This window comes from Cupressus sempervirens, chromosome 2 (genome assembly GCF_028749045.1).
Source record: "Cupressus sempervirens isolate cs-2001-9-10 chromosome 2, ASM2874904v1, whole genome shotgun sequence".
Taxonomy (NCBI): Eukaryota; Viridiplantae; Streptophyta; class Pinopsida; order Cupressales; family Cupressaceae; genus Cupressus; species Cupressus sempervirens.
Window position 1 is genome coordinate 248,345,287 of NC_143119.1, and position 24,598 is coordinate 248,369,884.

At 31.7% G+C, this 24,598-nt stretch overlaps 1 pseudogene across 1 annotated transcript; it reads left to right on the forward strand.

Moving 5' to 3' along the window:
• The first annotated feature begins 3,691 nt into the window (after nt 1-3,691).
• Nucleotides 3,692-4,977, forward strand: LOC149571979 (heavy metal-associated isoprenylated plant protein 39-like; annotated as a pseudogene). Its single transcript, XR_016358833.1, has 3 exons — nt 3,692-4,012; nt 4,097-4,172; nt 4,255-4,977. The product of XR_016358833.1 is annotated as a heavy metal-associated isoprenylated plant protein 39-like (transcript).
• Nucleotides 4,978-24,598: the final 19,621 nt, after the last annotated feature.

Genomic DNA, 24,598 nt, shown 5'->3' on the forward strand with positions numbered 1-24,598 from the left:
CTTGCAAATAGTTCAAGTAATCTTGCCCTTTTTGTGAAATAAGGGTCCCAGATGTTGTCCAACTTTTTGAAGCTTTTTACCATGGCGTGAAGTATCTCTCTCATAATCTGATCGTCATAAGAATTAAGGTCAGCTATTATCCTCATGATTTCACTAATGCAAGAGAGAGTTGCAAGTCTTATCACCTCATCATTATGTCTCAATAAGCGGGGCTTAACTAATGGACCAAATGTTGGAGATAAAGCTATTTGCATAGCATCGGGTTTTGACTGATCAATCTTGCCTAAATAATTTTCCAACTCCTCCAAAGTTTTTAGAAGGTCCTCTATTCACTGAAATGGGCAATCTAATTTCTTCTTTGCATTAGGCATTCTTCCTTCCAAATCTCTATCTCTTGTTAACACCATACTGATAATTGAATTCATTCTGAGATAACCCAGTCAGGCTGGCAGGAAATCGTTTTGATACCACTGTAATGACCCTGCTCAAATTTGATCCCAAAATGCTCATAAAAGTTCAAGAAAACACTTTGCATACAAGGGTCATATGACAGATATAAAATTTCAGTTTTCTTTTATGACTCTTTCTTTCACTTAGCATCAATAAGAATGTTTGCAAGAAGACTCTGAATTGACTAAACAATGACCTAACATGAATGTGCAACTTATTTTGACAATATTCAATGTGCATATGTGACTGAAACTATTTGCAATATGCAGCTACAACAACTAGTAATTTTGACAAACACTTGAGATGCACCCTGTGATGGCGTTAATGCACTTATAGCCAAGTGGCATTAATACAAACACTTGATATGTAGAATTATAACATTATTTATGCCAAAAAGAGAACCTACGGCGAATTGACATTTTGTCAAACAATTGGCATGCAAACTAATAAGCTGATCATGAATGATAAATGCATATTCAATTACACTATATTACACCAGCAAATTATGTCTCCTTTATTGCATATAAAATCTTAACTACAATGCTAGTATGAAATGGCCAAGACTCTTGGCTTACATCTGCAAGACTAATGCTTAAATTTGTTACAACTTTCACCTACAACCATACTTTCTAATATGCATTTAAATGATAAGAACAATGCATATAATATCCAAAGGAACCTGATTGTAGATGGCTATAATAATTTTCTCCAATGCTGCCTTTCTACTTTGCTTTTTCTGATCTGCTTTTTCACTTGCTTTTTTTGGATCTACTTTTTCGCTTTGCTTTTTTGAACTGCTTTTTCGGATCTGCTTTTTCAAATTGCTTTTTTGGATCTACTTTTTCTTACTACTTTTTTGGATCTGCTTTTTTAGACTACTTTTTCAGACTGCTTCCAAAAATTCAAACCCTCAGGTAGTCTGAGTATACAAATTAAGCTCAACTTGAAATGGCTGAATACCACTTCCAAAGTGCAACCCTTTAGAAAGTCTTTCACTTCCTCAGTTATGCAATCTCTTGAGAGGTATCATTCTCAAGGATTGTGCTAAATATTTGCAGACCTGGATGGTGCCACAAATGTTCAAAGAGAATGGTAGTAGAATCATCAATTCCTATCTGTCCAAATGAGAGGCCAAGCCCTCTATTTATTTACTTTTCTAAGAAGTTACTAAGGACTTCTAGAAACATCCATTATAAAATCCCATTATAATGCACTTTTATAATTAAATAACTTTATAAAATAAAAAGTGCAACTCAACTTAGAATTATAACATGTAGGTCCAATACAAGAAGTAATGATAAAATATAAATAATATCTCCAAGAGTATAATAAACCATCCAATCCCCAAATAAATGCCAGAATGACTCTCTCATCACAATCACCTGTCTATGAGAGTCTGTGATAGACTGATCTGGCATGCAAAACGATGCCAGCCAAAACGGGGACATTACATTTTGGATGGGGCTTCTCTATAAATCCTAGTTTGGCATCCAATCCTACTATGGGTGCCTCAAGCGAGGATATGGTAGAAAGATAGCTCAAATGTTTCTTTCTATTTTTTTGGGTTATTTTTCCATACTTCAGGCATGTTATATAAATTGTTGAAATTCCTGACTGAATTTGAGTCCTCCATGCCTGCTCTGTGATGAAAATGTAAAATTCGACAAATTTTGAATTTTTGATGGTATTAGTTTTGTCCATCGATATAATAAGGTTGTAAATATCGATGTTAGTTACTTGTACATATTGCAACGATGATGAGTTTTCTTTCTGGTTCTTTCCCAGTTGAGCTCTTGAACTAGTTTTATTTAATATATATATAGTGGCTCATTCACTTTTGCCAAAAAAAAGAGAGTATGTATAAATAAATGATATCACTCTAAATTCATTGATGAGAAGAAAAGAAGACATTGTTAATTCAAGTCACCTATTAATTTTCTTATAAGTTAAAAATAAAATAATATCTATATTTATTAAACCTTCATAACATATAATCTCAATTTTTATATAATTATTTAAAAATTAAGTATAACTAAATAAGTAAATGTCACAAAATGTTTATATAAATATCTTAAATAAATCTATCTACATAAATGCTAATAGATATTTACTACAAAATAATTATAATTTAATTCACTACATCTAAAATTATTTATACTTCTTTTATCTCCATTTATTTAATTTTTTACAAACTTGATTTTTTTTTTTTTTTTTTTCTAAAAAAAAAGGATTATTTCTCCAAATATTATAATTTAAACAAATATTTTATATCATATTTATTAAATTATTTTTAAAAGTATATTTTATTTATAATAAGATTTAAATTTTGACATGTAGATGGTTGTCAAATTTAACCTTGAAGAATAAAAGTTAACATAAACACGTTCAAACCGTCCCACTCTACACCCACACCCATTCTGCCATTGTAGAATGCCTATCAGCATTAATAAATAAAAATAAATATTTAATTTAAATTAATTTTTTAATAAATATAAATCAATAGCTCTTATGAAAATCATAATTGAGAAATGAAATTTAAATTAAAAATTGCAATACTAAATAAGTAAAAAGTGTTTAAATAATCTTAACCATTAAAATCTCACTTCAAAGAAAAAATTTAATTTTTCAATCTTCAAATTCTTGAAATCCAATTCAAGAAACCTACAATAGTAAATAATAACTATAATAATAAACAAATAAACAAATTGTCAAAATAAATTTACCATAATTAAGAAGAAATCTTCATAATTGAAATAATTGATTTTCAATGAAATTATTAAAATATTCGATAAATTAAATTATGCAAATTGGTCAAACTTAAATAGGAATGAATGAGAAATCGTAGAATATAAAAGTAAGGTAAATATTAAAAAGACTAACCCTGGGTTCCATGGGGGGCTTGGGCTTTATATTTAATATTTTTAATATTTCTTTCAATTTAGGATCTAATTTTTTAAAGCAAATTTAAATGTCATGCCCATGAGACCGCTCCCCTTTAAATGTTCCTAAAAAAGCTCAGCGGCACCCGCTCTATTTTTACGCAAGCGGGTGCCCATGGGACCCCAGCCTAAGTAAGTTTAACGAAAACTTTGAAATAAATTCTTTTATTAATTGTAAGACAGGGACAGTTGTCGAGACTCTCTGACATTTTTATGGGCGCTGACGGTGACTTCTGTACGACGATGCATGAGGTATATGGGGAATCGGGCAAGAGATATATGGGGAATCGCGCATCCAGCCACGACGAATTGGGAATCGGGATGAGAAATATGACTACTAAAAACATTGTATTAGTAAATGATGGCGTGTCTTTTCTGCTCACACGCTGTTGAGCCGAGCCGAGTCAAGCCAGGAACCATTAATTTTGAATTAGGGGTTTCCGCGAAGGAGAGCAAAATTCTCGCTATGAATTCTATTTATTCATCTCCCATACACCAGAATCATTGTACTCCCCAGTCTTGGGATTTCTTAATAGGGATCCCAAAAGTTATGCAGCAGAGAAGAGGGAGAGCCTCGCCCATTTCTGTGAGCAAAATCCTTCTCCAAAGATTCTAAAATGAAGGTACGTTCTACTTCTCACTTAGATAAATGTGATCTATGTTCCCGAATCCATGTTCAAATCTGAACCTTTGTTCAAAATTTGCAGAAAATTGTGTTAAAAGTGACGATCGACGACGAGAAAAGCAAGAGAAAGGCTTTCAAGGTCGTTGCAGCGGTCGAAGGTATTTATAGTGACTGCTTCTCTTGTTTTCTTTCAAACCCTAACCCTAGCCCTAATTTGACGAATGGAAATTCACATTGCAGGGGTGGATTCAGTTGCAGTGGACATGAAAGAAAACAAGATCACTGTAATTGGCGAAGCAGACCCTGTTTCTGTTGCCGCAAGGCTGAGGAAAGTCGAATTCGGCCACGCAGATCTGCTCAGCGTGGGTCCTGCCAAGGAGGAGAAAAAGACGAGAAGAAGGATGAGAAGAAAGACGTGAAAAAGGACGAGAAAAAACCAGAAACCCCGAAAATTGTTTATGTTCAGGCACCTTATAGTAATTACAGTTATGTCAGTGATGAAAATCCCAATGCCTGCACTATCTTATAAATTCTCTGTTTAAAGCTCTGTTTTCCAAAGAGGGATTTCTTGACTTGAGATCAGAGTTTTAGGGATTAGATAAGCTCCTGCCGTGTTGCTTTTTGGGGCAAATATCCGAACGAGCTGTCGAAAAAGACGTCTCTTGATTAGAACAGCAGAAATTGGGCGGAAAAGTGTGGTCGAATATTTTGTTCTGTGTCGTAATTATAGCCAACGGATTCTTTTTTTTTTTTCATTTTAATTATACCCAGCTTTTAGTTCCTGATGTCATATTCACGATTATTCGGACAGCTCCTTGTCGCCTTTTCTCTGTCATCTTGTTTTGTTTCTTCACTTACATCATATACAGGGAAACATTTGCCATATGATTTGAAGAGTTATGGTCGTTACCACATTATTTTATTTTATATTAGCAAAAGCAATTCAAGTCCTCATTAGAAACATTGTTGTATACAATTTCCTTCTCATGGTTTCTAGCGTCTTGGATTATATGATGGAGAGGAATATAATATTATGTGAAACATATAATCAATTGTGTTTGCTCGAGAAATGCATCTGATGTGGTTTAATACAGAATCTGTAAAAATAGTGAAATATCATTTTAAATCAAAAATAATATGTTTGAGTAATTTCTAATTATGAATTTGATTAAATTTATAATTTTAATGATTAATATAAATAAAATTAAAATTACAAGAATATAACTCGTATTAAATAAAATGTTCTTTTGTTAATTTATAGACAAGTTTGAGTTGTTTATGATGAGTAATGTGTTATATTAGAAGGTTAAGAATATGACACATCATTCACATAAAACATAGATAAAATAATATCGAAAGAAAGTCATATTATCACATGCCAAAAGGGGCTAATTATTAAGAGAGGCTTATCTAACCATTTGAGAGGTCCTGGTCATAAAGACTAAGTTTCAAATCTATGATAGGGTCTTCCATTTCATTCTTCTTCTTGATCAATAAGAGTTCTATGAATAAGTGAAATTGGAAAAACTTCATAATGTCGTGTATATGCGAAGCCCAAAATGGTAGTAGAGACCTGCCACCAGATTGATGTTAAGGGGATCCATGAGGTTAAATGGACATTATGGCTATAACCATGACCACTTGTACATGGACGAGAAGGGAAACATTTTTCAAAAGTTTTTAGCTCATGGGCCATTTATTGTGGGAATCACCCTTAGGCAATCATAATGTCTCACGGAGATACTTGGTGGTGTTCAAAATTCCATGCTTGATATTTGATGGTATGCTAGTCTTTCTAACTCGAGACCCACTTTGTAGCCTTCTCTAGCTCAAGATTTGAGATTACAGTAGCTTGCTTAACTAGATTGATCTAGAGAAAATTACCATTAGGTTGCAATCCATGAAAGCATTCAAGGAAATAGATGCAACTTTGACACTTGATTCACAATATTCCCCTATGCATTTATAATGCTCCATATTATAATATTTTTAAAAGGGTGGGTACAAGAACAAGACACAAGTATACAAGAAAGGAAAATGAAATACCTCTTGGTAGTTCTTGTTTCTTAAAATAACAGTTGAAAGAGGAATCAATCCATTATTTTTCTTAAACCTCCATAATTAGTTGATCTCATCAAAGAAAGCTTATTCTTATATGAACTCTCTGCATAAGCATCAAGGGGCTAAAAAGTGGCATTGCGAGTGTTAAGAGAAAAATACATGATATCATGATCAAACTACCCCAAATACATCTATTGATCATGCAGGTCATCAGACATGATAATTGGCATTATTCATGAGCAATGAAGCACAAAACTTCATAGAAACTAAATGATAAATCATTACAAGATTTGACGATTGTATTTCTACAACTATTGGAATCAACATTGAATGAAAATTAACTAAATATATGAGAAAGAGTTGGACTTCCATAAATTATCATTGATTACAAATCACAACACTAAATATGTGAATTAAAATGTCCTTTATGCTTCAAAATTGTTAAAAATAGAAACAAGAAATTACATTTCCTAAATTCTGCAAAATACAACCTTAATGGATGTATATGGCCTGTTCTTCCAATTGTTGGAATCAATATTCAAGGCATTTTTACAATAAAGAATATGATTTAAAAAAATCACCAGGATTTCTAAGTCAAGACACTAAAGATTTGGCATAAATAATAATAATAATAGAAACTTCATTCCATAAATAATAATAATAATAGAAACTCCATCCATTATCAAATAGAAGCATAAGAAATAAACAACAAATTTTGCCAACTTACATGACCATATTTTCACTTCATTTCAAAAGGAAAAAATTACAAGTATGGAATTATCTAACCAAAACATACTTAAACACTTCCATGACAAAGTTGGTACAGAATGCACAGTTAGGTTTTAAATGTTAACTTTGGGTAGAATAGGTTTAATTTTTTGTCATTTGAAGTTCAGTTTGTTAAGGGATTGCATTAGAGTTTTTCCATTTGAAGTTAGTCTTGCATTATCAGTTTTTCTTTTGGCAACTTAAATTGTGTAGGATTGGTTGTAGTGAATAGTATGATTTGAAACTAATCTTTTGATCAATTGGTTTCAAATTTCAATTACATGAATATAAAGTTGTTTGTTGAAGGTTGTAAATGTCATCATTTTAGGGTATAGAAGCAAAGCATGAATTTATTATGTAAAGGCTATAAATTGTGGTGTTGACTACATTTATTTATTTATTTTAGGCTGTACTTGTGTAGTGTTGATTTAAAAAATATGATATTTTTAGTCATGGTTTATGAATTTCTTATAAAGAAATCACGAGTCAATTACCATCATTTGATTATATTTATGTAGAATATTAAAGACCTAAAAGAAACTTAAAACCAAAGGCTGAGTAGGTTATTTGCATTAATTGGAGAAAAAATAAATTCACAATAATATTCCAAATGTTCAAAAAGGGAATATTTAATCATTTACCTTCTTATTATAAATTCGATGAAATAAGTTTTAAAAAAAAAGTGGTTTAATAGTAATATTTCTATTGTAAATAAATATTGAATGATATGAAGATAGTTAACCGTTAAAAAATAATATTCAAGTGCAAATTACCATTCTAAGATAAATGTTGGGGTTAAGTATTACATTTAGAATGAACATTAAGGTTCAATTAGGATCAATTATAGTTGAAGTTCATAAGATATAAATCACTATTAAAGAGTGTTAAGCATGAGTTTCAATTATTATTAGGACATGGTTTAATATTATGATTTGAGTTAATGTGTCTTATTAATGGGTTTGGTTTTTATTAAATTTTTCATCCCACCTACAATCCCAACCATGATGTTAATCCTAGGGATCTTAAGACATCTATCAAATTAGTCTAAATTGTTAGGACCTTTACACTTGAAATATCACATCTCTAATTATTTTTTACAACATATCATTTACTATATAACCTCCTTTCGATGCAAGTGCTAGTTAATTAAATTAAAAATTGGTCTAAGTGTAAAAAATACATAGAACTCGGTTCTTTAACATTATATTAGAGCATATAATGAATTCAACATATATGAAGAAATGAAAAAGCATAATGGATTGTAAAAAGGGTACAATAAGTTCAAAAAACCTAAATAGATAATACGAGTTCCATGTAGAAAATATGGTATATGAGATACCGAGTAAAATGAGGTCATTTAGATGTTAAATGATAAATGGAATTATTTGTAACCTATACTACCATTAAGTAAAAGTAGACTAGTTCTACCTAGTATTAAATTAGAGTATTAATTGGTAATAGATAATACCTTCACAAAATTAATGCTACATTTTTTATTTTTGAATTAAAAAAAAATTAATTTCAAGCTAATAATCTAAAGAGTTTTACTTGTGTAAAATTTATAATCAGACCTTGTCTTTTAAATGCATGAATACTTTTCAAAGTATATATCATCTAAATAACTTGAATTTCAAATTTTAGATTATAATTAAAATATATAACTCACTATATTAATTTCTAATATTGAATTTAAATTAGAATGTCGAAATGGTTTTTAAATTATTTAGGTAAATTTAATTGGGAGTATTTTGATTAAGTCTTCCTCAAGCATTAAAATTAAAAGATATGATTAGTTTTCTAGATGATTTTGTAGATAGGACTAAACCATCCAAATGCAATTTTTCCTAGTAATTGTTCTGATATCATTTTTCAAAAAAATCATCTACCATGACAATCTTATCATCATTACTCAAACCCTTGAGTAAAGCGACTAGAAATTTCTGCTTGGAAATGGTTCCAATCCACCCATAGGTAGTCTCCAAAAAAGTTAAATTGCTTCACTATTATAGAAAATAATGTCAAACTGACAGGGTTTCATTGAAGAATTGCAAAATGCTTGTTAAACATTCCCTACATTCCTCCTCTGACTCCCAAATATGAAATTCCTCATAGTCTCATAAATTTTGCGGTTCAGTAGAGGGTTTCTCTAACTTCTGTGAACAAAACACATTTCCAGGATTTTAAAATGAAGGTAAAAGGCTTTGTAGCTTACTATTTCTTGGATTCATGTCAACATAGTTTTTGTTCAAAATTTGCAGAAAATGGTGTTAAAAGTAACAACTGAGGATATAAGAGTAAGAGAAAGGCTTTCAATGTTGTTGCACTTGTGAAAGGTATAATGCCTTATTTTTCTTTTTGCTCTCAAACCTTGACCCTAGATTTATTCTGCTAATAATTTGATGAATTGAATATTTAAAATACAAGGGTGAATTTTATGGTAGTGAAAATAGAGAAAAAAGAGATAATTGTAATTAGGTACAGAGACCTTGTGAATGTTACAACAAAGCTATAAAATAATATTTTAATTTACTAACCTATTTCACTAACTTAGTCTCTTTATTACCTAAATTCATTGTCTTGACCTTTTAATAAATTTAGTTTTTCTAAAATAAAATTGCCCCCACTAATTTTATATATAGTAAATTTCAACTATTCGAGGAATCATGTATTTGGAGTACAAGTCTACTCTAGCTAAATAGTCACATGTTACTATTGGCATAATTGGTAGCAGGAGTCAAGTTATGGACTAGTGGAGATTACAAGTGAGACATGTAAGTGCAAGTTTTGTCATTGATGTCAATGCAAAATCTTAGTATCGACCAATGCATGAAAGATAACTGATGAAATAAGGAAAGGAAACAAGTTCATCATAGGAGGACAAACTATTGTATAACATAAGGAAAACCAGTGAAGATAAGTGGTATTCAAAATCTTACTCAGATAGATTAGGATAAGTACAAGTTGGAAAATATGCAAGAAGACATGATAGGAAGATAACATGGAGAGAGTGGTATTCTTATTGATAGGATGAAGGGGAGTCATCAAGATCAAACACTAAGGCAATCAACCTGATACTGGACATGTCATAGAGTGGGTGGAAATATTATAACACCTTGAAGCAAGGTGTAGAAGCTATCACATCGAGTTTCAATGGGAAGGTGGACTAGAAAATTCAAATTTGAATTCTTCCCAGCAAGCAGTTTTGAGTCACAAAGAACCCATGACTTTCCATGTCAAGAAAGTACACTTGAAACACATTATCCATGAATGTAGTGTTTGATAGAGAAAGGAGAGCACATCTCATAGAGATTTCAAAATTCAAATTTTGAGTCCATGAATTAGGTTTGAGGATGAGAAAGAAAAGAACATGTATATACTCGTTCATTTCAATATGGGATCGGTGCACAAAGACGAGGGACCAAAAAGAGGGTATAAGTTGCCAGTTTTTCTGAAATTGGGAAAATCTGAACTTCAACAAGAAATTGAAGATAGTTGGACAAAATATTTGAAGATATGAAAAAAACAAAAGTTGTAGCCCTTTGAATCTAGTTTCTAAACTACTAATTTTTTTGTTAAATACTGGAGTTTAAGGCTGTCAAAAAGGGGGAACACCCAAAGTAGTCCTATTTTTTGAGTAAATTTATAACATAGTGTTAGGTGTGCTCCCCCTAAAATCTTTTTTTTTTTTTTTTTGAAATTTTTTTATTGCTCTTGTCAAAAGTTTGCTAACACTATGTAGTTTATTTTGGATTTGTTTGGTAGATGTTTACTATATATTTAATTTATTATCATTTTTAAAAAGTGGAGTCATCTTGAAAATGTAGGATTTTGGTGTGGCACCCCTAGAAATTATTGAAGACTAATTGAAAATCATTTTTTATAGTATGTAGAATGGAGTCTAGTTTCTAAAAAAGTAACTTGTTACAAGAAATGACAAAATAGAAAAAGACTATCCCTAAAATACTACACATTGGTTCTTGACCAAAAAAAGACATACATTGAAAATAAATTAGTGATGAAAGACATAACATAATATTAATTCAAAAAAAATCATATTGTTAAATAACTAGCAAAGAGATGTATAATCTCATGTAAGGGTAACTGCACCAAGATGATGTACAAAAAGGATAGTATAAGTGGACACCTTTTTTCTAAAATTAGGTAAACTTGATCTTGGATGAGATGTTTGAGGGGCATCCACTCAAAATGACAAGATGTGTAAAAAATATAAATTACAATACTATGAATCTACTTTCTAAACTACTAATTTCTTAACAAAATGGATAAGATTAGATAGTTCAAACCCTATACACATGAAAAATAGTTCCTATTTTTTTTTTCCAGAAAGCATTACATAGTTGTTACCACATTCAATACAAAACACATAGTTATATTAAGTATTTCACAAATTGCTTTGGTTGGATGATACTTAAGAGTAATATCTAGAAGTTATATATCTTTTTTCATAATTTTCTTATGAGTATTTATTTTTTTAATCAATTATTAATGTGATTGCATCTCAAAATTTTGGTACATGTTTGTGTGTTGGGCATAACTTGCATCAAAAAATATATATTTTTTTGTAAAAGTGTATAGACCGAATTGTAGAACAACAATATTTAATATTTTTTGAATTTGGTTAAGTATATTAAAAGTTATTAAAAAATGGGTAGACATATGTTTGTGAGAACTGTGGAGACAGTGGTAAAAATAATTAAAGTTTACAACATCAATGTTGTCCATAACAAGAAAATTTTATTTGGTTAGAAAGATAAGAAGACATGTTGAATGGAGACATGTAGATGGAATCTGTTGTGATGTCAGTTTCTATTGGGTTGATTGATTTTAGTTGGAAGGTAGTTTTTTTGACATGATGGGGAGATTGTGCATCTCTAGTTGGATCTTTGATGGTATCGCTTGTGATACTTGAGGATGTGCACCTTGATGTTTCTTCCTTGGTGTCACTTTTGGCTAGTTTATCAACACCAACTTATCCTGTGGGAGGAAATACTGAAGTCTAGTAGGCCCCCAAGAGGAAAACAAGAGGTGCAATGAAGGCTAATGTGGGTTTAGAATCTATGTTTAGGAGACCATGAGGGAGGATGACTAGGACCAAGGCGAAAATGTAGGAGATTGCACAAGGGAGATAACTCACCTTGGAGGATATTCAAAAACAACAAAAATGAAGATTATCACATGGAATGTGAGGGGTTTCAATAGCCCGAGGAACTAATTTTGTTTGAAGAAAGAGATTTTTTTTAAAATAATAAAATGAATATTATCCTTATCTAGGAGGTTCAAATGACTAGATAGAATATTGAGAAAGTTTCTGACTATGTTTGGTCGGGGGTTGAGTTCTTCTATACTGAGGCTACTAGTGCCTTTGGGGGAATTGCTACAATGTGGTATCTTGGTAAAGTTAAGGTGAGGAAATATTACTCAACCTACATTTTCTGATTGTGGATTTTAACAATAATGAGTGTAACTGGCTCTTGTGTGGGAGACTCTAGGTGTAGGAGGATGCCTCCCTTTCTATTGGCATCCACAAAAGCGAAAACATCATTTGTGTGAGGAATTTTAACACTATTAGCATGAATGCTAATGATACTACATTTGGGGAGTATCCTAAGCATTGGATAACATTGATATGTTGCATTCATGATAGTGTTTGTCATCGATGACAACATTGTATGGTTTTTGTAGATGACTGAAAGAATATTAGCCAGAGATCTTATGATGTATAGTAACTGAGTAGGAGTTAGTGGTGCGTGGTTAAGGACATGTTCATGTTAGTGTCTTGATGATGTGTACCAGTGCACAGATGTGTATAGATAGTACAACACAAGTTATACAGAGAGTATGACACAAGTTATAGTTGATTTACTATGAGCAACGTAGAAAAAAAGCATTTATTTGGTATTTTCTTATGTTTGAATTATATCTTTTAGCCAAGATATAATGAGGTGATGCATAGTCAACCAGTGATAGAAGATAATTATGTGGTGATATCATCAAGTGTGCAAGACCTGGAGTCGCACGATTGAAGTTTTATAATAGATTGTTAGCTGGTAGTGTTATTGTAATTGTAATTAATTAATTATGTTATTTTAATTAATTGGGAAAGCCTTAAGGCTAACTCAAGGAATTATTATGAATATAGCATAAAGGAAATATGATTTCCTTGATTGTAAGTGCATCTAATGTGTGTATTACTTGTGAAGTACAAAAAGGAGCAGAGTGTTGATTGATTGCATGTAAGCAATCCAAGGGATAACTGGATGTGCAGTTCATAATCTGGTTACAAGATCAAAAGGAGAAAAAGTTTGGTTGACAAGGAAAAGATAGAGGAAGGAAGTACATTTCAGTTCTATTATTATACAAGGAATAATATAGATATCATTTGGATAGTGGGTTCATTGGTCTTAACCTAGAAGCAGTTTGGGTAGTGGGTTCAACTATCTTCCACAACTCCTAATAGGGTTGGAATCTCCTAATAGGGATTCAAAGTCTTCTAAGAAGGACTCATATGTATTGAATGTTGTAATAGACTCCTAACAAGGTCCATCCTATAACAAGGAATATTTATATTAGTACATCATCTTGTGGGTGCCATCTCCAGTGGGGTTTTCCCTCTGATCAAGGGTTTCCCTAGTTAACATATTCAGTGTTATTGTATATGAGTTATTGCTATAGTTTATGTTTATATTGATCACATGGTTAAGGATTATTAAGGTTGATAAATATGGAAATAGTTGGATAACTAATTCTCCCCCTCTTAGTTACATAAGTGGACTGTATATTCTGAGATAGTTCTAGATTTGATGGGGCCAACTATGACAGTTAGAAGCAGAAGACGAAGACTCATCTGTTGTGCATGGTTCTAGGCTATTGGATCTTGACAAAGAGTGAGAAGACAATTGTGGATGAAGACAAGCTCAAGGAGTGTAGTGAAGTAGAGAGAGACTTGTTCATGTGTAACATGAGATCTAGAGAAGCACCATTGTCAGCTCTTCTTGATAATGAGTACACTCAAGTAAAGAATTTTAAAACATCTCATGAAATTTGGAAAGAATTAGAAGATACTTATGAAGGTGATAAACATACAAAGAGAATAAGATTACAAAATTGGATATGTGCATTTCAAGATGCTAAGATGATGGAAGATGAATCTGTAAGAAGTTATATTGGTAGAATATCATAAATTGTTGTAGGTATTCAGTCACTTGGTGGAAATAAGAAAGATGATGAAATTATGTGGAAGATCTTGAAAAAATTGACACCACCATTCAAGGAAGTTGCTCAAATGATTTAGCTTGTGATGCCTTGCACTAAAGATTTCACAAAAGAAACATTGCTAGAAGATTAGAGTTAGCAGAGGTAGATCTAAGACAATCTGGAGATCTAGTCAAAGTTGAGATAGCTTTTAGTATGCTGAATTTTCAACCTAACCTATCAAGAAGCACACGCACTAGAGGAGATATTGCTAGCAGCAGTAGATCTGATGAGGATAGAAAGATTGAAGAAGGTGTAGCCCTTATTGTGAGAAGAGAAAAGGATGGTAAGAAAATATTTAAATGTTGGACTTGTAATGAATTTGGTCATTATGCATCAAAGTGTCCTAAAAGAGAAGAAAAGTATAAGGGAAAGTTCAAACCTAGAAGAGATAGAGATTGTTTGTATGCTAAAGAAGATGAAGAATCTAATGAAAAAGGTCAAAGTGAAAGTGATGATGAATTAGGATTTGTGGCTATCAAGGAAGATGATATTGATAGAAAAATTAGAGAAGAAAGATCTCTAGTTACCCAAGTTGAGAAGAAGTCCCAAGTTGAGAAGAAGCCTAATTGGATAATTAATAGTGGATGTTCACATCACATGACTGGTGATATGAATAATTTTATAAAATTCAAAAATCATGGTGGAGGTATTGTTAGAGTTGGTAACAATGTAGCCTACCATATTATAGGGATTGGACCCATTACTCTTGATGGCAAAACTAACATTGATGAGGTTTATTTTGTTGATGGTTTGAAGCATAATTTGTTGAGTGTTAGATAGTTGGTAGAAAAGGGATATCGATTACAATTCTCAGAGAAGACTTGCAACATCAAAGACAAAGATGGTAAGATGATTGGAACTAGAGGCAAATTGAGAGGTAATGTATTTTAGTTGAATCCTACTAAAATGACATGTTTGGTAGCAAAAGTTCAACAATTGGTTGTGACATAGAATATTTTGTCATATAAAATTTGATAATATTGGGAAGGTTAGTAGTACATTTGCAGTGAGAGATCTATCTAAGATTGTTAAGCCTACTAACATTGTTTGCAAGGAATGTATTTTGGTTAAGTAGAGGAAAGTATTTTTTTCCTAGCAAGAAATTATCTGCAATAGAGAAATTAGAGATTGTTCACACAGATCTTAGTGGTCCTACAAGAACCAGAGGGTTCAATGGTGAAAGGCACGTTATGATTTTTGTTGATGATTTCACTAGAATGATGTGGGTAGCATTTCTAAAGGATAATTCTGAAGATTTTGAGAAGTTTAAAATATTTGAAAATAGAGTTGAGAATGAATTTGGTGTTAAGATAAAATGTTTGAGATTAGAAAAAGGAGGAGAATTCACCTCTATAGAGTTTAACATGTTCTTTGAAGATAATGGAATCAAAAGTTAGTTGTCTTCACCTAGAACACCTGAACAGAATGAGATTGCTTAGAGAAGCAATAAGTTAGCAGCAAAAGTAGCAAGAGCAATGTTGTTTGAAAATGATGTTTCCAAGATGTTTTGAAGAGAAGTAGTTAACACTATAGTGTATACTCTGAATAGAGTACAGATAAAAAAATGTATGAGTAAGACACCTTATGAACTATGATTTGGTCATTCACCATCAATCAAGTATTTCAAAATATTTGGAAGTAAGTGTCACATAAAAAGAGATGATGATATTCGTAAGTTTGATCCTAGAAACAATGAAGTTATGTTTCTTGGTTATTCATTGAAAAGTAAAGCATATAGATGTTTCAATTATAGAACCAAGACTATAGTTGATTGAGAAAATGTAATGATTGATGAAAAGTTTGGAACCAAGGAAAAGATGGTAGATTATAATTCAGATGATGAAGAGGATCATTCAAGAATTATTAGACAAAATGCTAAAGTTCTATTTGAGACTAATAATAATTTGTAGAATGATGTGCAAATTGTTGAGAAAAGAATAGAATAGAATTCAGGTCCAAGAGAAGAGATAAGAGTTGAGATAGTAAATCCTATATCAAACAAAAACATGACAAAAACTATCCTCCAGAATAGATCATTGGAAGTAAAGACAGAGGTGTGATGACAAGGAACAAACTGAATGAGGAATTATGTTTGATTTCTCAAGTTGAGCCTAAGAGCATAGATGAAGCATGTAAGGATGATCACTAGATTCAAGAAATGAAAGAAGAATTGGATTAGATTGTGAAGAATGATACATGGAAACCAAATGGATATTCAGAAATAAGATGAATGAGCAAGGAGAAGTGAGAAATAAGGCCAAACTTGTTTGGAAATGGTATTCACAACAAGAAGGAATAGATTATGAGGATACATCTGCACCCATAGCAAGAATAAAAGTAGTACATATGTTCTTGGCATATGCAGCAAATAAGAAGTTCAATGTATATTATATGGATGTTAAGTTAGCCTTCTTGAATGGAGAATTGGAAGAAGTATACATAGAGCAACCTGAAGGATTTCCTTTGACAAAAGAAAAGGATATGGTATGAAGATTAAAGAAATCCCTATATGGTTTGAAGCAAGCACCTAGAACTTGGTGTGCAAGGTTGGATAAGCATTTGGCAAAACTTGGATTTGCTAAAGGTACGATAGACAGTAATTTGTATTTGAAAAAAAAAGACAATGGTTTGTTAATCATAGTATTATTTTTTGATGACATCATATTTGGAGGAAATGATGAAGCTAGTGATAAGTTTGCTGATGAGATGAAGAATGAGTTTTAAATGAGCATGATAGAAGAGATGAAGTTCTTCCTAGGATTGTAGATTGTACAAAACATTGATGGTATTTTCATGTCACAAGCTGAGTACTTGAAAGACTTGTTGAAGAGGTTTGGACTAGAGAGTTGTAATCCTATTGGTATACCTATGATAATTGGTCACAAGTTATCCAACAAAGATGAGACACCTATAGTTGAAAAGAAGAAGTAAAAATCCATGATTGGAGGATTGCAATATCTAACTCACACTAGACCAGATATATAAAATGTAGTTGGGATTGTAGCTAGATTCCAAGGAAGGAATATCATTATGCAACAATGAAGATGATATTTAGATATTTGAAAAGAACATCTGATTATGGAATATAATATAACAGATCAAGTGATTTTACTTTGTGCACATATACTGATGCATATTAGGTAGGTAGTATCGATGATAAAAAGAGCACTAGTAGTAGAGCATTCTTTCTTGAAGGAAGATTGGTTTCTTGGTTGAGCAAGAAGTAGGATTGCATATCTCAGAGTACAACTGAGATAGAGTATGTTATAATAGAAAATAACTGTAGCCAAGTTATGTGGATGAAGCAAATTTTGAAGGATATCAAGATTAAGATGGAAGAACATGTTATCATTTATTATGATAACACAAGTAAAGTGAGCATGTCTAAGAATCATGTATTGCATTCTAAGACTAAGCATATACCTATTAGGTAGCATGTATTGAGAGAAAAGACAATAGAGAAGGAAATCAGATTGGAGTATGTGAGTACTAAAGATCAGATTGAAGATATCTTTATGAAGCCTTTTCCTAAAGATATTTTTGAGTACCCGAGAGGAATGCTAAGGGTTACGCCCCTACCTAATTCAGAGTAGATGATGAAGAGAGTGCATCAATCAAGTGGTACAAGGCACTATTGTTTACTTGGACTAAATGTTGATGCTTCCTATATGGGGGAGTATCTATGATGAGTTGAGTCATTTAGGACTCATGGTATTTGGTATTCAGTATTTGAAAAGTGTCTTTGGACACTTGAGCTGATTGAAAACTTGGAAGAAGTATATTTTAACAATTGGTAATGAGCAATTGATAATTTGTACTTATATTGATACCTTTGACATTGATGTCAATGGGGGAGAGATTATGCACATGAAAAATATATCCTAAGCATTGGGGAGAGAGAATGTAAGAAAAACACCTATTGAGATGTAACTGGGGGAGAGTTATCTCTTTAGGGAGATTTAGAAAGCTTCATATAAGTGTGCATAAGGATATGATAGTGTGTAGAAGGAAATAGTTGTGTGCAAAAGAAAATGAAACTGATTCACCCCTCCCCTCTCAGTTACTCCTCTTATATTTCCAACATCTAGAAGAAGATTCTCTCCTCTAGAATGTCATATAATTTTTTTTTTTTTTTGATATGATTTAATATTTTTTCTTTCTCAAAATATACATCTTCTTGAGTGTTAAAATATGTACTTGTAGATTTTTTAATTACAATATACTATATCTAATTAAAGCTCTATGAAATCTATATGAGAATATTCATGACTTTGAGCTCTATAAAATGGTGTTTATATGTTATTAAAAAAATATAATAAAAAATAGTAAGAGTTATTGAAAATCAATTTTCTGAAATAATTTTATTTCTTTAGTAATTAGATAGTAACTAGTATAATACATGCATTTAATAGACATTTTCAATTGGAAAAGTGTGAGACCATATATAGCTTAGCTAGAATAAATTTATCAAGATCATGTGTTTGAACAAATTGATTTTTAGATAGATATACTCAAATTTAGTCATTCTGATAAGTCAGCCTAAAAGGTGACATAGCTTTGTACTTTTACCCATGTATGCTTTGGAGGAAAGAATGCATCTCTTGACTAAATTTACTATCAAGGTGACACATGTTGCTGCCACCATGTTACGTCTACTAAAGGAGGGTGATCTAACCAATGAGGACTCCAGGATGCTATTTGACTTCCTTGCAAAAGATTGGGCTAAAATCCTCCTGAGGGGAAAGGATGCCAAGAAGCCTTAGGGCCCTTTCCTCCTGACTCTCTATGTTTTTTTTCTACTGGTTGTTGAACTTTGCTAGGTTCAAGGTGGTAGTACCTTTGTTTTTATGCTTTCTTGGTTTTTGTAGTTCTAGTGCAAGTAGTAGTTGCTTAATTCATGTTAATATTTTTATTGTTGTACTTTGGAACAATGTTTTTTGTGTTAAAAGTGGTAGGGGGCAATTTTGGTTGGTGGTAATCTGCTAGTAGTTTACTAGTTTGTCTATTTTAAGGGCCAAACCCCCTTGTTTTGGCTGCTTTTTAATTAAAAAATAAGTATTTTTCACAAAGTCAATTCATAATCAAGATAGTTCAAGCACTTGCTAACCTTAAGGTCAATTTGGCTTCAATATGTTACTCGTTAGACTTGCCAGGAGGAGCCCATCTTGATGTTTTCTAGTTCTAGTGTGATATTTCCCTCTCAATCTAAGAGGTGAGTTAATGCACGATTTTATCAGTAAAATTACATGTAAATGAACCTTCAAGATATGGAAAATAGAATCTCCCTTTCTATAGGGTCAACAACTCTTGGAGAAGAAGCCCAAGTAGACTTATGCCTATGTTAAAAAAAAATGCAAATATCAGGTAACTTTAGAGAAGCCTTATATTCTATTGCACCATGAGTAACATACCAAGGATAAATGGGGTAGTTGCTAGTTGGTTCATAATAAGATATGTGGCATACCACCATTCAATTTGAATGCACGTGACTCACTTGAGAGCCTAGTTGACCATGCCAAAATAATAGGGATATTCACCTACCTTAGGCTACCATCAATACAGCTTGCTTGATTTTGATAGGATAAGAAAATATTACCTTACTAGTTATTTATAAACTAGCTAGAGGGATTTACTGGTTTGAGCTTGGTCTCTAATGGGGACACATATTCCCCAAAGGATATAACTCTATAGAAGTGCTCCTAGGTTGTTGTGGATGATCTTGCTAACAACTTTCAATATACACATTGTGTAATTAATGGATCTACTTTTCAAAATTAAATATAGCTCAATGATGTGTTGAAAAGACATCTTAAAACATGCAAGACACTTGTTCATTCCAAATTCAAGTTTAAGATTTTTTACTTATGATTGAAGACATTCATTTTTAGCATGCTAGGTTCCTTCCTACTTAAAATTTCATATGTTCTTGAAAGTAAATTGTCAAAACTTTTGAAAGAGTAAGGAATAAGAGATCCTTGAACTTAACCATTCAAGATTGAGTTTTCTCTTTTTAAGCCCAAATTCAAAATGTTCAATTTGCAATGTTCTTTGAAAGTCTAAATTTGAAGTGTTTATTGCATTAATCCATTTTAAGCTTTAGACAGTCAAGATTATGTGATGATCAATTTTCATAATCCGAAAATTGATGTGTTTGAAATTTTCCTTGTTTGATTTTAGTACCCAAATTGAAATGTGATTAATTTTCCTTGCTCAATTTTAGACCTTTGTATTAAGATTTGTTTGATAATTTTCTTAAGCCCAATTTAAAAGTGTGATCAACAAAACCATGGTTAAGGATGCAAGTCAATTTCCAAAGAAAATGATTTAATATTTTCAAGACAACCTACAAGAAACATTTAGTGAGAAAACAACTTCTTAGGCTGCTCCACCTGCACACAATATGAAACCCATAATTACATTCTTTATATTTTCCATCCTTGTAAAAGCCCTATAGAAATGATTAAAAGTGCTACAAAAAATGTTAAACACACTAAAATAAATTGTAGATGTGCTAGAAAATACTTCACTAGGCGTTGTGCAAACCTTTTTTCTAAATGTGTTATAGAATAGTTCTAAAGTTCTAAAAGACTACTCAAAAGTGCTAAATCTATGTACAAAAGGACTAAAAAGGGATGTAAATTCTCTAACACAAGTTTTAGGTGCGCTATTACAATGTTTTTGTTGTTGATGTACAAATAGAAAGTGAAAATTTATAGCAAAAACTTTGTTGTTATAGAAATCTTTAAATGCATTGTAAGAATATTTAAATGTGCTATATAAATATTTTAATGTGCTATAGAAAACTTTGAATGTGCTGCAAATAACCGTAAATGTGCTATATAAAACCACAAATGTGCTACTAAAAATCTCAAATGCTCTATACAAATATTTAAACTTGCTAAAAGAGGTTTTATATGTGCTACAAGATTTTCTTTTTTCCAGAGTCAGACAAAAAAAGTCTTAAGCACTTAATAAAAATGCAAAGGCCCTATAGGAATTTTTACTAAGTGCTATAGAAATGTTTAAATGTGTGGGAAGAAGTCTTAAATGCACTACAGAAAAGATCAAATACATTAGAACAACAAAGAAAAATTTGCTTAAGTTGTTAAGAGTTTTTAAAGTATTTTTTGAAATCTATAAAGCATCAACCTTCCTTCCAAACATGTCTCAAAGCCTCACAAGAACTAAAACACACTTGCAAAACAATAAACAACACCAAACATTAGATTGTTAGTTTGCAAGAAAAATAGATTTAGATGGATGAATGAATGATCCACAAAGTGAGTCCCACTAGGTGTACCAAAATGTACCACCCAAGATGTTAGTGTTATGGAATACCAAGATTAAACAAAGCATTCAAAAAAAATAACTACATTAACACCTATGAGTGGACAAAAGGAAAAAAGACAATAGGAATGCAAACCAAATAAGAAAAACCCCAAACCTCCTTTTATAAAGAGATGTGATGTAGAGCATATTACAAACTAACCAATAAGTGGGATACATTTTGATCCCTTCAACATCCATTAAATATATTCCATTTTTAGAGGCATCTCATGAGGCAAAACAAAATATATTTTGACCCAAATTAATTAATACTTCACCATTCACATGGTTTGACTTCTATTTGAGAATATATTATTCATAACATTTGTTCCTCATATTTTCTTTCCAAGACCTATTGATGAATTTTTAAAAACTATTCTTACTAGATCATTTCCAAACCATAGTCCAATCCAATAAATAAATCAAAAGTTATGATCTCTTTACCGAGACCCATTTTCATAGTCAAAAACTAGAATATAAACTTATAACCCTGCCTAGGGCATCTAGTATATTTCTCAAAAAAAATCCAAATTAATAAAAACAAATTTCAAAGTAACCCTATATGAATATAGATTCTTCATATGTAATTAAATAATTTTTTCAATGCATAAATCATTATGTGAGCACAAATCATTGCCTACAACTCCATTGAAGGTATTTAAAAACCAATTTTTACTAAAAGATGCATAACTTCCACAAATGTGAATGAAGATGACTCAAACAAAAATTAAATGAAATTGGATTCACATATGTTTCTAATGAATCTATTTTTGTTTCCTTAATATTCCAATTTTTTCCATACCAAAAACTTCAATCTGACTATAGTCAAAGAATCTCAAATCTACAAACAACCACTTTTACCAAATTGTTCATAACATATTCATTTCTCCAAATAATAACTCTAGTCCAAAAACAAAAGTAATATTATTCATCCTAATATAAACATATATAGATTGTGCATGTTTTTTGGACATTACATGGCCATACAAGGCCTGGAAACAATACAAAATTGAAACACCTATCAAAACAACAAGTCTTGAATACACCAACCAAACTAACTATATTAGAATTGCTCCAAAATAATTCCTTATTCTCATCTTGATTTGGAATAACAAATACAATGCTTTTATATTGGTTTTGGTGGTTTATAACTTCCCAATCACCTTTTGAACTAGCCTATTACATGCTTTTAACCCTTTTTTGCACTTTTTGCAAAGTTTTAAAATTGCAACTTTTAAGAAACTTTTACATTTTAAAAATTTTGATCTCACAATTTTTTGTTGACCTTACAAACATTTCATAATGGAATATTGACCACCATTTACAATATTTTTACTCTTCCTTGAGTTTACAAACATATTATGACCTTACTGACTACATTAAGACCTCCTTGCACAATTTTAATAACTTAATATAAATGGCTTGTCTATCCTTTACATCTTGACTTGATGGACTCAAATTCATTAAAAATAACTCAAATAATTACAATAGGAAATGTAAACTTCTGAGAGGGGTAGGGTGGAGGGGGCGTTGAATTAGTAGTTTCAACTTGGACCCATAAAAATTTCACCACACTTTCATCTCATGCATTCAATGAATAAACTGAAATAACATGTAAAGCATGTCCATCTAATGCATGTAAACATATAAACATTCACATGCATATAACACCAGATTTGATTACCTATTGGAAATGTTTTAGAATAATTAAGAAGGGGAGGGGGTGGGGGTGAATCAGTTATCCAAAGTTTAAATGCCCTGATAATTCTTTTTCACTAATTACAGTGAGCCCATTAAACTACTCATTCATCCAAGCTTAAAACAATCATCTTAGTAAGTTACAAAAAATCAACATGCAGGAATAAAACATGCAAGTTCAACACATGACACAGTGATTTATGTGGAAACCCAATTCAGGAAAAACCACCAGTAACATGCTACTCAATTCTCACTCTTCTAAAGTGATGCCCTGTTAAAGGCCTACCCTGTTAAAGGCTTACAACACACTATTAAATGTGACCTTGTTACAGGATTTCACAATACTGTTAGGAATGGGCCTGGTCAAAGGACTTTGGAACATTCACTTGGAATGTCACCTCGTTAAAGGATTTACAACATGGCTATTAAAACAACCTAAGTCCATAGGATTTATATTAACTATTACAATTGCTAGAGAGTAACAATAAGAGCTTTTGATCTGATACAACTCATAACATATCTTGCAAATTTCAGATCAAACTTTAGTTCAATCCTTTGCTTGGTTTCAATCATTGTGGCTCTGACAGCTTGTCTTACTTTCAAGCTTTGTCTCCTTGAGTCTTCTTGCTCATCATACCAATGCAATCATCTCTGTGGTCATCTATTGAAATAGAGTTTTTGTGCTCTCTTCCTCCTTAGCACCTTCTTCAGCACTTCATGCTTTCATGCTTGACCAACTCTTTTGCTTTATGACCTTATGACTCCTTAAATAGAAATCTAGAATACTTTTCCTGCTTGATTCTCCCCCTCCAACTTTAGAGTTTCCATAGATTAGGTAGGATACAATGTATCTGTCCCATATCTCATTTTTATCTAGAAACTTCATCTAGAATCTAGTTGTATTCGCCAAAAATGTTTTACATAGTGTTCTGTGCCACCAACTCATCATTCTTATCTTCTATTTGGTTCACAAAATTCCAGATAACAACCATGTCTGCTTAGATCTGGAAAATCTTTGACTTTTTAAAATAATGCAGCAGCTCAACACTTTTGACTTTTTGATGCTTGGCACATGAACAAAACTTGGCACTTGATCTTGACTCGGCACTTGATCTTCACTCGACACTTGATCTTTACTTGGCACTTGATCTTCACTTGACACTTGATCTTCACTCAACACTTTATCTTTACTTAGCACTTGATTTTTACTCGGCACTTAATCTTCAAGTATATTGTCAATACATCACTTTATCATTATCTTAACTGATCTTTGCACTTCATTCCAAAACCATAACTCAACCTTTCCCTTAGGTGCTTTTGTTACATCTTATTGATTCCTCATCAATCAACTAAGTGATAGTGCTTGGATCTTATAAGCAATTGGCATTCCAACAAATGGCAGGTTTGACATCAATGACAAAATAATGATTGAACACATTTTGTAGCAACAATATCT